Genomic DNA, 15,143 nt, shown 5'->3' with positions numbered 1-15,143 from the left:
TTAAGGCGGCTGCTCACGTTAGCTCATGGTAAAAGTCTCGTCAGATGGCGTTAAAAATCAGACTGTCGAATTTTCGTGATGTTTTTTTGTAATTTTTAGAATATCCGTAGAATACTAATAGTTGAGTTTATTATTTGCGAAAACAATTTAGAATTGCCGATTTTTTGAGACTACAGTCGAACGGAAATAGTGTGCCAATTCTGAGATTTCAGGGCTCAAATTTAGGTGTCAGGTACAGCCTTATACGGACACTAGGAGCTCACGCACACATGCAAATAGACAGCGCCAACTAGTGAAAAATTATTGCATCACTTTTCTAGGCTTTCGGAAGGCTTTCGGCGTAAGCTACTACAAAATATTCATATATTTTTTTTCGGGTCACGAATATTTGTATCAACTGTACTTTTGCCCTTAAAATGTTCAAATATCTAGATAATATGAGTGTTTCATATGCGACGATATAGAATTAGATGAATCGTGTTAGAGTCCCAGGAATCTAATCTTATGTGATTTTTGGCTTTGGACTTGGAGATTGTCGAGTATGATATTGTGCTCAAGTTGGTAACCACATATGATGCTCTTGTGACATACATACTTTGATAATCATGCATTACATGCGAGTGTTACTCCTATTTCTTCGAATATTGGAGACGAAATCTTTCCGTGTTTTATTCTACCTACCAGTCTTGATTGCAGTTATCTTTTGAGTTGAAGGTTGCGATAATTCTTTGTATTGTATGTATACCGAGGTACAGAAATGGTCATTTTGGAAAGCTGAAGAACGGAAGGCCGTAATGCTGTATAAGTGTGTCAACTACCCTGATGCGTAAAACAGTTCATGTGTAGTGGTACATAGTAGGCTGGAAAGGAAACAGCCTCGTTGAAGCTATCGGTATGTAGAATCCTGCTGGAAACGACGTTTCATATTTTGAATCTTTATTTATACGTGGATAATACTATCATCATCATCACCATCATCATTATCGTGGTCTGGTTGTTTATATATATCTAGAGGGTCTTTTTCCTTATAAGCTTTAGAATTTCCGTGTAATTTTTCAAGACAGGTACTGCTGTGTCCTTAAAAGGGCAGACCTAACGCTTTACGACGGTGCTGGTGGGCATCGTACGGTAGTAAGCGAGGACCTCTGGGGAGCTAGTACAGTCTCCATGTTTTCAATTGTCGTTTTGTGTCGTGGGTGTGCCAGATAATAAAAATTCTTAGATATAGTTGTGAATTTCCAGGTGTAGAGCTTTATTGTGCTAGCTGCTCGAGGAAGACCTGAATGCGTTCAAGCGTGTTGCTGCTGGATGCAAGTTAATACTATAAAAATGTTGCAAGTATTACGCTTGCGTTATATTAGCGATTAGATTACGCTTGAATCATTCCAAGTACATTTTTTGTTAGATCCGAAGGAATTTGTTTTGGAGTTTTCGACGGTAAATTCAGAACTTTACTTCCTATATATTTATTTGTATTTAGTATGAATAATGAGAATACAGGCTACATGTAGGCATCTACATGTTTCTACGATAAATAAAGAACATTCTGACTCCAAAGCAAATCGGATCTCGTTTTGAACGGTATGCCCAGTATTTCAACCAAGTGGTAGAAATTCGTTCAAGAATTCCCACAAATTGCAAGAAATACCGAGATTACATCTGAATATATTTATACTTACAAGAGATACTTACCTATTTACTCAATTGATGATTAGCTGCTTGACGACGACCGGAGTCTTTCAGTGCTCACCCTACACGCGTATGAGCAAAATTCCTTCTTGATGCGAACCGATTGCGGTTTAGGAACTAATCTTATGAACTTTTTTTTCCTCCCGACCCGTGGTCCAACTACTATGTCCAACTGGTTGCACCACGGGGAAGCAAGTTTACTCATCGTCAACCGGTTGCACCACGGAGAAGCAAAATCAGTAGTCCAATTCTGGAAAGTATGTTTATCCATGGTCCTACTGGGTGGGTCCAATTAGTTTAACTAGTTGAACTACCACTTGAACTCTGTGGAATCGGGGTTCGGACTGTTGGTTTCACTGTATTCAGAATAAACTACATAGTTGTTGGGTTTCATGAGACTTTTAATTTTATAAAAATGCAGTAATGATAGTACCTATTCTGATACACATGACCCAAGGTAATTTTACATCCCCATGGTGCAAATGGTTCAACATAGCAATTGTTCATATGCCCGTTGGACAATAGCCCTTCAGTTGTACCACGGGTCGCAGCAATAAGTTGCAGAAAAAAAAGTAGTCTGAGAATTGAACCATCCTGGGTAAGTTTAGGTTCCCGTGGTGCAACCAGATAGCAGTTGGACCACGGGTCGGGAGGGATTTTTCCCTTTGTGCAGGACGGTAGCTATAGCCACGCAGCGATTTTCCCTCGCTCGTGCCTAAAATATCACATTTTTCAAAATACTACATTACTTATTCATTAAAATTCCCACTATACCAGATGCCCAAAATAAGACATTCCACAAAAAAAAAACACTTTCTTGTGTAATCTTCGATTTTGTAATGTGGCGCATGGTATTTTAGGCACGAGCGCCCTCTATCTGGTATAGCTTGGATTGCTCGAAACAGATGCAAATTCGTGCTCCTACTACAGTCTCCTACTGGTAGGAGCACGAACACAATATTATACTAATTCTCCTACTAGTAGGAGCATGAATACCTATATGTACTGATTTTCCTACTGAAAACCAGATGTATGGAATAGTATCATTTAGTCTAAAAAAACTAAAACACAGGTGGTCTAAGAAGCAATAGGTCATGCAGCCTATCAGTATAACGCAAAAGTATTCTGAAATGTAAAATTTAGCAATATGCGGAATAAAATTATGAACAGATAGAGATGAACCTGAAATAGGATTTATATTCTCAGAGTATGTAACCAATGAAATGACATTGGTCTAAAGAAATTGTAAACTTAGTACACTGTCATTATAAGATATTGACAATTTAGAAAGTGGTTCATTGTTCGAATTGGTCTCTGGTCACAGTGAGAAGTGGTCAATTTAGTGAGAAGACGTTATGAAAATCATCATCATCATCATGATCATCTCAGCAGTAGGACGTTCACTGTTGGACAGAGGGCTCCAACCATAACCTCCAGTTGCTTCGGTTGGCAGCGGCCCCCACCGTGGACCCACGGCTTTAACCAAATCATCCGTCCATCTCGTTGGTGGACGTCCTACGCTGCGCTTGCCGATCCGCGGTCTCCACTCGAGTACAATACAATACAATACAATAACTCTTTATTGCACACCAAAAAACAGTAAACAGTACAGAGAACACAAGTATATACATAGAGATTTTCTAAGGTAAGCAATAGGCGGCCTTATCGCTTCAGAGCGATCTCTTCCAGGCAACCTTTACAAGGAACAGAAATAAGGAATACATTTTAGCAGTACGAGTACTTTTCGGCCCCAACGGCAATCCTATACTTTGCGGAGGTTCATAATATCAATGAACTGAATCAATTGCTTTGCTCACCCGTGACTTTATAATAGCTACGTTTATGCATGAAATGTGTGTTCATGCAGTTCCTCCACCTGCACACTGTCGGAATACGCACAAATCATCAAACACATCTATCACCACCACCACACTACACTGACGCGTTTCGAACTCGACCAGATCTCATCTTTAGAGCAACACAAACGTTCACCATACTACCAGATGTTAGAAATAGTAAAAGATATAAAGATATTATTATAAAGGTCGTGGGTGAGCAAAGTAAATATTTCAGTTCACCTATAGGTACAAAAATATATTATGTAGTACTTACTGTACAGTCACCACCATAAGCGTGGAAGCTGTCTAGGTGCTGAAGAATATCTGAACATGATTATATTTTTATTGTGCATTACGTAAATGCGTGTTCCGATAATTTTTAAATGTTTAGACAGCTCCGCTATGTGTTGTGGCGTCAGTACGAATATATCACGAAATAGAAGTATGCAAATCACGTAAACGATATCTTGAGCATGAAAGAATAAAACAAAGATAATTATAACATTTTTAATAATAGGGAGACTATTTTACAAGGTCCTAAAATTACCCTTACCTACTCACCCATAAAGTAGAGGCAGCATCCAAAATAGATCTTGTATACTTAGCGTAGTTCTTAGCAGCAGTAAAAAAAAAAACAAAGTAGTTGAGATGGCTGTTCTACTTTTGTCATTGATAATTCCTATATCATATAACTTAGATTGAGAAGTGAGTGAGAAAAACTGCAATCCCCTAAAGAAATTAAGTCTTAGAAAAATAATGTCTATTGTCTGCTGCAGTGTGGATGTCGTCGCTCGATCGTGGGATTTACAGCTAATAATTAATTAACTTAATTTTTGACTATCTTTTACACAGTAAGAGTTAGGATTCTAGTGTCTTGGAGAAATTAACTTCGTTTGACTATAGTGCCCCCTCAAAGTTAACAATCAAAAATAACACGGTGTATAATATCTTTATAGTGCAGACATTTACAGCTTATAGTTTTACCAAGTGTCTAGGTATGCTTCATCGTAATCAGTCGTAAGTCTATTCATGGTAAAAGTTGTATCTTTATTTTATAACAATAGATTTCTTAAAAACAAAAAAATAATTATATTCACGATTCGATACTACATGTTGTCTTTAGTGGTTATACTTATATTTTTGTGACAACCTATATATTCCTCAATTTAATCCGCAAGATCTTGTAAAATCAAAAAATATTGAAAGTCATAAATAATCAAATCATATAGGTAACGAACAATTGACACCTCACTGACGTCACGCCCAAACTGAAAGAGACGTATATATTATTTGACAATATGGTACTGTTTTCGATGATTGTCATTTTTTGAAATAAGAACGGTGGTTTAATCAATCTGTAAAGGTATTTAGTACTTATGTAGCAAGAGCTGTAAGTAACTGTTGAATCTTCGGCTCCTATCCATGAGACTACCGGGCCCAATTGCATAATAGGTAAAGTACAAGCTAAGAGTATTGGTGAATTTTAATACAAAATCGCTAATACTATTTGCTTTGTACTTTGTTATGTATTACGTACTTGTCTCAGAAAATAATTTGAAGTCCATTATGAATCTGAAAAGTTAAATATATTTAGTGAGCAAAAACAGTAAAAGGAAAGACAAACGAAGGAACAAAATAAAACTCATTTATAATTTTAAGTTTATCTTTTTTTCCATACATTTAGGAGATAATTCTTAATAAACCGGCCAAGAAAAAAAGTCATTTGATCAAAAACCTAAACCTGCTCCGCCAAAATAATATCTTCACTGCTGCGGATCGAGCGAGTGAAGCGAGCGAGATCGATGTAGGTGGAGCGGATGCGACTCTGTTGGGTCAGGTTGAAGGGCAAGGGCGGCGAGTGAGGCGGCAGCCCGGCCTCGACCTTCGTTTGGAGTTTTTTTTTATTCAGACTTTTATCATAGAGAGAGAGAGAGAGAGAGAGAGAGAGAGAGATCATAGAGTTGACTTTGCGAGTTCGTTTCGTCACTGACGCGTAACAGAGGGATTTTATCAAATTGCTAAACAAGTGTAGTGAAATGAAACCGACCGACTGCGAGTTTGATTCGCGCACAAAGGGTTGCGCACCATCTATACAATATTCATTGGACATTAGCAAAAAAAAGGCAAAAAAAAACACGTTTGTTTTATGGGAGCCCTCTTTAAATATTTATTTTATTCTGTTTTTAGTATTTGTTGTTATAGAGGCCGCATAATCTGTGAATATTTCAACTGTCTAACTCTCACGGTTCTTGAGATACAGCCTGGTGACAGCCGGACGGACAAACGACCAACGAAGTCTTAGTAATAGGGTTTTGGGTACCGAACCATAAAATCGAGTTGACCTTTTATCTTATTTTGTAATTTCACTAAACTGGTTGAGGTTTATAACTTATTAATAAGAGTAACGTTACCTACTGTATGACTGACTGACGGATAATGCACAGCTTACTCGACTGGAGATATAATTGACGGGTCCCCTTCGTAATCCATAATATCGTTTGTCCTAAACTCAAATGCCATAACACTTTTGCCATAAACACTTTTGACATATCCTATTTTTGCCTTAATGATTTTTTGTCCTAATAATCATAAGCCATAATATTACATGTCCTAATACTCTACATCCCTAATATGTTTTGTACTAATATAGTAAGACATAAAACTTACGAGTAATAATATTAAAATCCATAATATTAATTGTCATAACAGAGCACTTGTAGGTAAACAGCGACTTGCGAGCCAGAAAAGTATATTACGTTACAACTGAGTTCCCAACAGTGACGAACCGGTACCAGAAAAGTAAGTTAGGTTAGGTTAGAACTGCGACTCCTACAGAAACGAACCGCAGCCAGAAAAATAGGTTAGGTTAGAACTGCGACCCCTACAAAAAAGAACAGCAGTCAGAAAAGTATTTTATTTAAAATTATTTATAAAGTGGCATTTTTTTTAGTGTATTATTATTTACTACTATTATATGCAATTTCCCGGGATAAAAACTGTCCTATGGCCTTTTCTGGGACTCAAACTATCTATGTAGGTACCGAATTTTATCTAAATTGGTTCAGCGGTTTTGAAGTGATGGGGTAACAAACAAACAAACAGACTTACAAACTTTCGCATTTATTATATTAGTGGTAAGGGGGATGATTCAACGGTGTGTGAAGTTTCCAAACCAGTTTAGTACAAAAGTGATTATGTCAACCAATATTTGGACATGTGAGTATAAGGACATAATATGTTAATTAGTACTTACGAAATTAGTGCAAATAAGCATTAGGATATTCAATATTAGGAAAAAAATTATGGAATGACATTATGGCAAAATATCATTATGACATAAGTTGTTATGGATTCCAATATAGATCCAAAATTGACATTCCACACCGCAGTGCTGGAGCCTGGAGTTTATATTTGGCAACAGAGAGCCAAATATAATAATATTAGGACTACGTAGTTTACAGCAGGTGGTGCATCAACAGTAGTTCAGATTATTTAAGCTCAACAAAATTACATCTACACACACACACACACACCTTAAACTTTGACTTCATAAGAATTTTATTTACCCAATAAGTGACCCTCACGCTAATAAGACAAATGTAATGACGTCACTTGTCACAATTGGTTAAACCGTTGAGTAGTTACGAGCGAACATAGGAACATACGTACATACTTAAATATATACACACAGGTCCAAAACATAACCTTCGCTTCAGTTAGGGTAAAAAGGTACGTGGTAACAGAGTAGTTCGACCTACTAATATGGCCATTCAAGAAGGATCATGGTTTCGAATCCAGTCTCGCATCTCTAATTTTTTTTTTATATTCAATTGCTGTTCCCAATCTTCACTAATTCTCCGTTGTAACTGTTGTAGATAGTAAGTAACGTCTGTTGTGCAGACTTGTTTATATAGTTATATTTTTTCTTTATGTATTGCCTGGTTAGTTACTCGAAATAAACACTGTTGTCAATGAACATCTTTTTGCTAACTCATATCTTACAAATCAGTTATTTAATTCTCTTCCAGCACTTTCCACCAAATATTACAACAGAAACTATCAGCCCAAAAAAATCTCATTCTTATGAAGAGTTAGTACTAAGCGCTATATAGCCACGTTACGGAATCGTAACGAGGGTGAATAGAGCGGGCGACCAGCGACCGGACTGCGTGGCGCTTGGTTGGAGGCATTGGTTAGCGGTCGTGTAATTGACGCTTGGCTGTGCGTGCGTCGATTCGTGCGCTAGTATGAAGTCGATCTACTGCATATTACTTGTATTGTGATGATAATGTGAAATTACTTATTTGTGACAAAAAGAAGCAAAGCAGGTCTTACCTTCTAAGTGATCCACTGGAGTCCAATTAGATGATTTTTAGTAAAAATTAGTCTAATTCCTGAAATTAGTTTTTTAAATTAGAAATGACTACTAAGTAGGTTTACATACACTAGTTATCTCTATCTGAACTCAAATTATACACTTTGTCACAATCACAATCACGTTGAAGAGTCCCTGTGAATTCGTGTCATTTACATGTCAAATAGCGTCCCTTTTCTTTGAAATCAATCAAGCAGCGTTGTTGTGATACATATAGGTACCTACGCAAAACATAGACATAACACTGCTAAAAATTTCTTTCGGCTTTGTTGTTATGCAGGTATAAAACGCTCTTATCAAATAACAAGCTGTTGCCCGCGACTCATCATCATCATCATCGTCATCATAAACATCACATCATCACCATCATCTGCAATACCCCTGGTGTTGCAGATGTTTATGAGCGGTGGTGATCTCTTACTGACTCTTACCATCAAGAGACCCACTTGCTCGTTTGCCATCCATTCAATTGAAGGAAACGAGAGTAGCAGGGTAAAACGAGTATATTGTGTTAACAGTATGCGACACAAGACAGAAGTAATGACAGTAGACAAAGCAGAATAACAGAACAATATTCAAAATACAAAATACACACATATCAAAAATGGCCAGGGTGTTTAATATTAAAATATAAACAAGAAGGTTTAACACCCCCCGTAATATAAACACCCTGTATATATACAATATATACAAGTAGACATATCAAAAATCTAAACTATACACTAACTTAACACTAACACAAACATAAGAAAAATAACACCCTATATATACAATATATTACACCTACTTAAGACTAACTGTACACACAAAAATAATAAACCTACTATGAAAGCCTAATCTAACTTAAACCTAACTGATTGGCGCACTTGCAGTGCTTGAGCTTTGCCAAAGGTTTAGTAAGAATATCGGCGATCATGTCATTCGTATGAATGTATTTGAGATGTAGGTCGTGGTGTGTCAGTGTGTCTCGTATGAAGTGGTGTTTGATGTCGATATGTTTTGTGCGTGCGTGATAAGTGTTATTGTGTGCAAGTTTAATGGAACTTTGATTGTCTGTGTGTATGATTATGGGATGAGTGATGGCGAATACTTCCGATATGAGTGACTTTAAGTAAATAGCTTCCTTGCAGGCTTCTGCGAGAGCCATGTACTCTGCCTCTGTGGTAGATAGCGCGACAGTGCGCTGTTTTCGCGCTTCCCAGGAGACAGGTGCTCCACTCATTAGGAATGCATAACCAGTAAATGATCGCCTATCTAATATGTTGCTCCCATAGTCTGCGTCTACGTAACCTACTGGGTAGTTCTGGCCTTTAGTGAAGTGTAGTTTGAGGTCTTTGGTACCTTTGAGGTAACGAAGGACCCTCTTAGCGGCTTTCCAGTGTACCCCCCGTAATGTGCGTTGAATTGTGATAGATACGAGACCGTATGAGCAATGTCGGGTCTCGTACCAATCGAAACGTACATTAACGAGCCGATAAGTTCCCGATAAGGCACTTCAACTTCATCTTCCTTCTCTGGTAAGGTAAGTTTAAGTCCAGGTTCCATAGGTGTAGTGACGGATATAGCGTCGTTCATATTATATTTATCGATTAATTTATCGATATAGTTCGTTTGGTCGAGAGTGAGTGAACCATTCTTTTGGATAACTCTCATACCTAGACAGTCCTTGAGAAGACCTAAGTCTTTAACTGTGAAAAACGTTTTAAGTCCGTTTTTAAACTCGGCTTTAAGCCGGTCGTTGTTGCACAGTATGAAAAAATCGTCGACGAATACTGCTACGACTAGTATGTCGTTTCCGTCTCGTCTGTAGTAGAGACAGTGTTCACTCGTGGCTTGTGTCAATGATAAGGCGGACATTGCGTCACATACCTTTTTATTCCACTGACGTGGCGCTTGTTTCAAGCCATAAAGAGACTTTTTAAGTAGACAAACTTTATGTTTAGGGTCAGTTGAGAAGCCTTCAGGTTGCTCCATGTAAATTTCCTCCTCTAAATCACCATTTAAAAATGCCGTTTCCACATCCAAGTGGTCAATTTGGCAATTTAATTCAACTGCGAATGCCATCAAAATCCGCACTGAAGACAGTCTTGCAACTGGCGAGAAGGTTTCGCCGTAGTCAACTCCTTCAACTTGTGTGAATCCTTTGGCTACAAGCCGTGCTTTGTATTTCACAACTTGTCCGCTTGTGTCCTTTTTAAGTTTGAAGACCCACTTGCACTTTGTGGTCTTGCGATCTTTGGGTCTGTCCACTAATGTCCATGTCCCATGTTTCATTAATGAATTATATTCAGCCTGCATGGCTTCAAACCATTGATCCTTTTGCGGATGCTCTGTGACCTCTTTATATGTTTCAGGTTCCTCTGAAGTCATCTGCACTGTACAAACATACCGCGCAGGAGGATGCCTGTCTCTTGACGGGTATCTCCGTTCTGGTGCTTGGTCTGGTTGTATGGCTTCTGGTTCAGGTTCAGGAACAGGTTGAGGTTCTACTTGCACAGGTTCGGGTTCGAGCTGTAATGACACAGGTGGTGTCTGGATGTCAGGCTGCGCATGAACATTTATTGGTGGTACTGGCTGTTCGAAGATCGGTATTTGGACTTGAGTTGATTCTTGCTGGGATTCTGGCATGTCGATTTGAGGTGAATTTTGATTGGACTGCTGTGAAGGTTTTTCTTCAATGAAGACAACATCTCTTGCAATTATTATTACTCGAGGATTTTGGGAATTGACGAGTCGATAGCCTTTGCTCTCGGTTGCGTAGCCAACGAAGATGCACGTTTGCGTCTTTGCGTCAAGTTTCGTACGTTTTTCTTTGGGTACGAGAACGTGAGCTTGGCAGCCGAAGACTCTCAGATGAGACAGGTTAACTTTCGTGCCAGTCCATATCTCTTCTGGAATCTGATTCTTAAGAGCTTGAGTAGGCGTACGATTTTTTAAGTAAATAGCTGTGTTGACAGCTTCTCCCCAATATGCCTTTGGTAACTGCGAGTCCTGGAGCATAGATCTGGCTTTCTCCATTATGGATCGGTTCGCGCGTTCTGAAATTCCATTCTGCTCAGGGGTATACGGAATTGTGGTCTGATGGATAATTCCGTTCTCCTTTAAGAAGGTTGACAGCCCGTGATTAACGTATTCACGGCCGTTGTCCGAACGTAGAATCTTGATCCTATGCCCTGTTTGATTCTCTACTAAATGCTTAAACTCTACAAATTTACTAAAAACTTCGTCTTTTGTTTTTAAAAGATATCCAAAAGTTTTGCGACTAAAGTCGTCTGTAAATGTTAGTAAGTAAAGGGCTCCGCCCCACGAGTGCGTACTCATAGGACCACATAAGTCCGAATGAATAAGCTGCAATACGCAACTCGACTTACTAGTAGAGTTCGGGAAAGGTCTCTTAGAAAGTTTACCTTGTAAACACGGAACACAAGTTTCGTTCAAACTACCTGCGTAGTCTATGCCAACGTTTTATTTTTTAAAATGTTTAAACATTTGACATTGATATGGCCAAGGCGTCTATGCCACAACATAGCAGACTCTTTACTATTGGTAAGCAAGGCGGTACTCGAACTTACATCTAGTTTGTACATGCCTTTATGGTTTGAGCCTGTGGCAATGACATTAGTTGTCACTTGACAACCTCCGCTAGGAAAAATACTCGCGCCTTTCGATGTAAACAAAACATCGAAACCATTTTGATTTAATTTGCTAACAGAAAGCAAATTGGTAGCTAGGCCAGGAATATATAAAACATCGCTTATTTTACTTACACTAGGAGATATATTCATATTTACAGTACCTTTACCATGACTCAGTAATTGTTCTTTATTCGCAACTGTAATAGGGATCGTATGGGATGATAGATCAGAAAACCATTCGCTCCTGTTACTCATATGGGAAGTTGCGCCAGAATCAATGAACCAGTCTTGTTGACCTGTGGGAGGAATATTAGCAAAACAAGATGAAAGTGTGAATTCGGATGTATTGAATGATTTGACCGCCGAAACATTCTTGTTTTTGTTAATTTTGATGCTCTTACACTGCGAAACTACGTGCCCTAACTTTTTACAATATTTACAAAATAATTTATTAGATGGCTTGACGTGTAGCGCGGTGTAGTCAGGTCCTTGGGTACTGGATGTGGTGGGTTCAGCTCTAAGGCCTTCCTTGAGAAGAGCTGTCACCACATTCTCCGATGTAAGCTTGATGTTCGCGTGCTCCAGTGTGACGACGAGTGGCTTGAACGACTCTGGGAGTCCCGCCAGCATTATAATAGCAAGGAACTCGTCTTCAACTGCGGCTCCGATTCCTTGCAGCTCTTGCTGTGTCGCTAGCATATTGTTGACATATTGTTGCATGTTACCGTCGAACTTCAGTGCTAACAATTTCTTGATTAGGCTAAGGCGTCTTGTCAAGCCGTGGTCAGCGTAGGCTTTCTTTAAAGATTCTAGGGTTTCATACGCTGATGTGGCTGACCTGATGATCGGGTAAACCGATTCGTCGCAGGCGAGGCAGATCTTCGCTCGTGCTTTTGCATCCTTCTTCTTCACGATTGGGTCTGACGTCTCGATGGGTTTTGAGGAGACGTCCCAAAGGTCGAGATCGATGAGCATGCACTCTAAGGAAAATATCCACGTGCTGAAGTTCTTGCCGTTGAGCTTTGTTATGCTTACGGAACCTGATGACGTTGACGTTGCCATTGGTGCCGACGATTTTTGTATCGCCGATGAATTTTTTAACTCATAGCACTTTTTATACTTAGCACTGTTTCTTCGTTTTTATTACGCGACTCTGGGCCCATAACCAATTGAAGGAAACGAGAGTAGCAGGGGTAAAACGAGTATATTGTGTTAACAGTATGCGACACAAGACAGAAGTAATGACAGTAGACAAAGCAGAATAACAGAACAATATTCAAAATACAAAATACACACATATCAAAAATGGCCAGGGTGTTTAATATTAAAAATATAAACAAGAAGGTTTAACAGATTCAAATAAAAAAACCATTGTCGTCGAAACAATTTCATTTATAATCATCATCATCGTAGTTGTAGTCGTCGTCATCATTATCATTATCACATCATCATGATCATCATCATTATCATCGTTATCATCATCATCTCATCATTATCATCATCATTTTTTGTATTGTACTTTTAAATACAAGCTTTTTTGCTGACTGAAGTTTTTTTTAACTGTACTTGCATTGTCATCCAAATTAGTACTTTTTGTACCAATTTCAAGTCGATGCCATTTACCGTTGAGGAGTTGCGTCCTGACGATCGAGACGTCTGGCTGGTGGCTGGACCACTCGGGTGACACTACCAAATTATTGTATTGTCACAAGATTTACTGAGTAAGTATGCCGAATTTCAAGTCTATCCAACTGAAAGTGGGTCAAATTCAACTTGCAAAGTTTGAACCGCACATACATATACATTGCAAGTTAAATAAAGCTTGCAAAATAATAAATGAAAAATACTGACTGAATGTGTGTGTGTGTGTGTGTGTGTGCGTGATTCGATGACAGACAGCGCACCACCTATAACTAGCTACTGGCTGGAATCAATACCAATAGGTATATACAAAATATAACAAGTTTTTGTATTTTGTTTGCTAACTGCACATTTTGTTTCGTTGACTGAACCTACTTACATTGTCATCCAAACTAGGTACGTCTGTGTACCACGTTTCAAGTCGATACCACTAAATGTTGAAGAGTTACATCATGCGGAGATAACTGTGACCGGGCCAACACAATTTCATTACCAGATTATTGTATTATCACGAAACATACATATCATCATCATCATCAGCCATAGGACGTCCACTGTTGGACATAGGCCTCTCCCATAGACCTCCCGTTCCCTCGGTTGTAAGCGGCTTGCATCCACCTTGAAACTTAACATACAATAAGAGAATGAGAAACATATATAATATTATATGTATATTATATATGATTCCAAGAAACAAAATAATTAAAAATTGCTCGATGGCTTGCAAATTCAATAAGTTTTGGTAAAAATTTAATTTACAATACAAGCTTTTTTTTGATAACTGCCCTTTTTGTTGACTGTACTTTAATTTTCACCCAAACTACATTTGCATACCAAATTTCAAGTCGATGCCTATAACTATTGAGGAGTTCCGACCTGTGGAGACGATCCTGGCCGGACTACCAGGATGTTACTACCAGATTATTGTATTGTCAGATTATCACGTAATCTACATAAGTATATCGATTGTCAATCCAACTACTGGAAGTTGGTCAAATTTAACTTGCAAGATTTGATTAAAGACAGACAGACAGATAGACAGACAACGGGACAGGTGAAAGTAAATAAAATCTTGAAAAAAAAACCATGACACATTACATCTTACATAAATAATAAGTTTTTGGTAAAAAACATTTTTAGTACATTTGCTGACTGTACGTTTACTGTTACCTGTACTTGCATTGTCACTACATTTGCATGGTTTTAGGTGTTTAATATGTATTTAAGTATGTATCTATCTATATAATTATATTTATCCGTTGTTTAGTACCCATTACACAAGCTTTGCTAAGCTTACTTTGGGACTAGGTCAATTGGTGTAATTGTCCGTGATATTATTATTAGCGTTTACCGCGGCTTCGCACGCGTAAATCAATAGATACAGCAGTTGAATTGAAATTCCGGGATTTTATTAAATTCTCGTGGGAATTCCCTAAAATTACATCGTGGTTTCACTGACGTTAAATTAAACCAACCATGCCAAATTTCATGACTCTAAACCCAGCGGTTGTTATTTCAAGATTTTATCCCTATCCCGTAAGAATATCAGGATAAAGGAGCCTATGTGTTATTCCAAATGTCCAGCTATGTACATACCAATTTCATGTCTCTAAGCCTAGCGGTTATTAATTCGAGATTTTATTCCTATCCCTGGAATATCGGAATAAAAAGTATTTCAATATCCAAGTTGTTTTTATCCAGGTTAATAAACTATTTTTGTACCATAATTTCATCCAAATCTGCGTGCCGTTTCAGCGTGCACGAAGTAAACAAAACATACTCACTCACAAACTCACTCACTTACAAACTTTCAAATTTATTATCATTAGGATTATATATTTAATAGGTTACAATTTCAAGTCGATGCCATTAACTGTTGAAGAGTTTTCCGTCCTGCGGAACGATGCTAGCCGGACTACCAGGATGCCACTACCAGATTATTGTATTGTCACTCAATTTACATAA

At 38.2% G+C, this 15,143-nt stretch overlaps 1 long non-coding RNA gene across 1 annotated transcript; it reads right to left on the bottom strand.

Annotated features, from left to right (window-relative positions):
• Nucleotides 1-1,001: 1,001 nt before the first annotated feature.
• Nucleotides 1,002-8,361, bottom strand: LOC141426488 (uncharacterized). The gene is made up of 2 exons (XR_012451238.1): nucleotides 7,863-8,361; nucleotides 1,002-5,099 (listed from the first exon to the last, which is right to left on the bottom strand). It is a non-coding gene; the product is annotated as an uncharacterized lncRNA (long non-coding RNA).
• Between the last annotated feature and the right edge of the window lie 6,782 nt (nucleotides 8,362-15,143).

The sequence above is a fragment of the Choristoneura fumiferana genome, chromosome Z, assembly GCF_025370935.1.
Source record: "Choristoneura fumiferana chromosome Z, NRCan_CFum_1, whole genome shotgun sequence".
Classification (NCBI taxonomy): Eukaryota; Metazoa; Arthropoda; class Insecta; order Lepidoptera; family Tortricidae; genus Choristoneura; species Choristoneura fumiferana.
The sequence above is the reverse complement of the archived record's forward strand: the minus strand, read 5'-3'. Positions and strand labels throughout refer to the sequence as shown.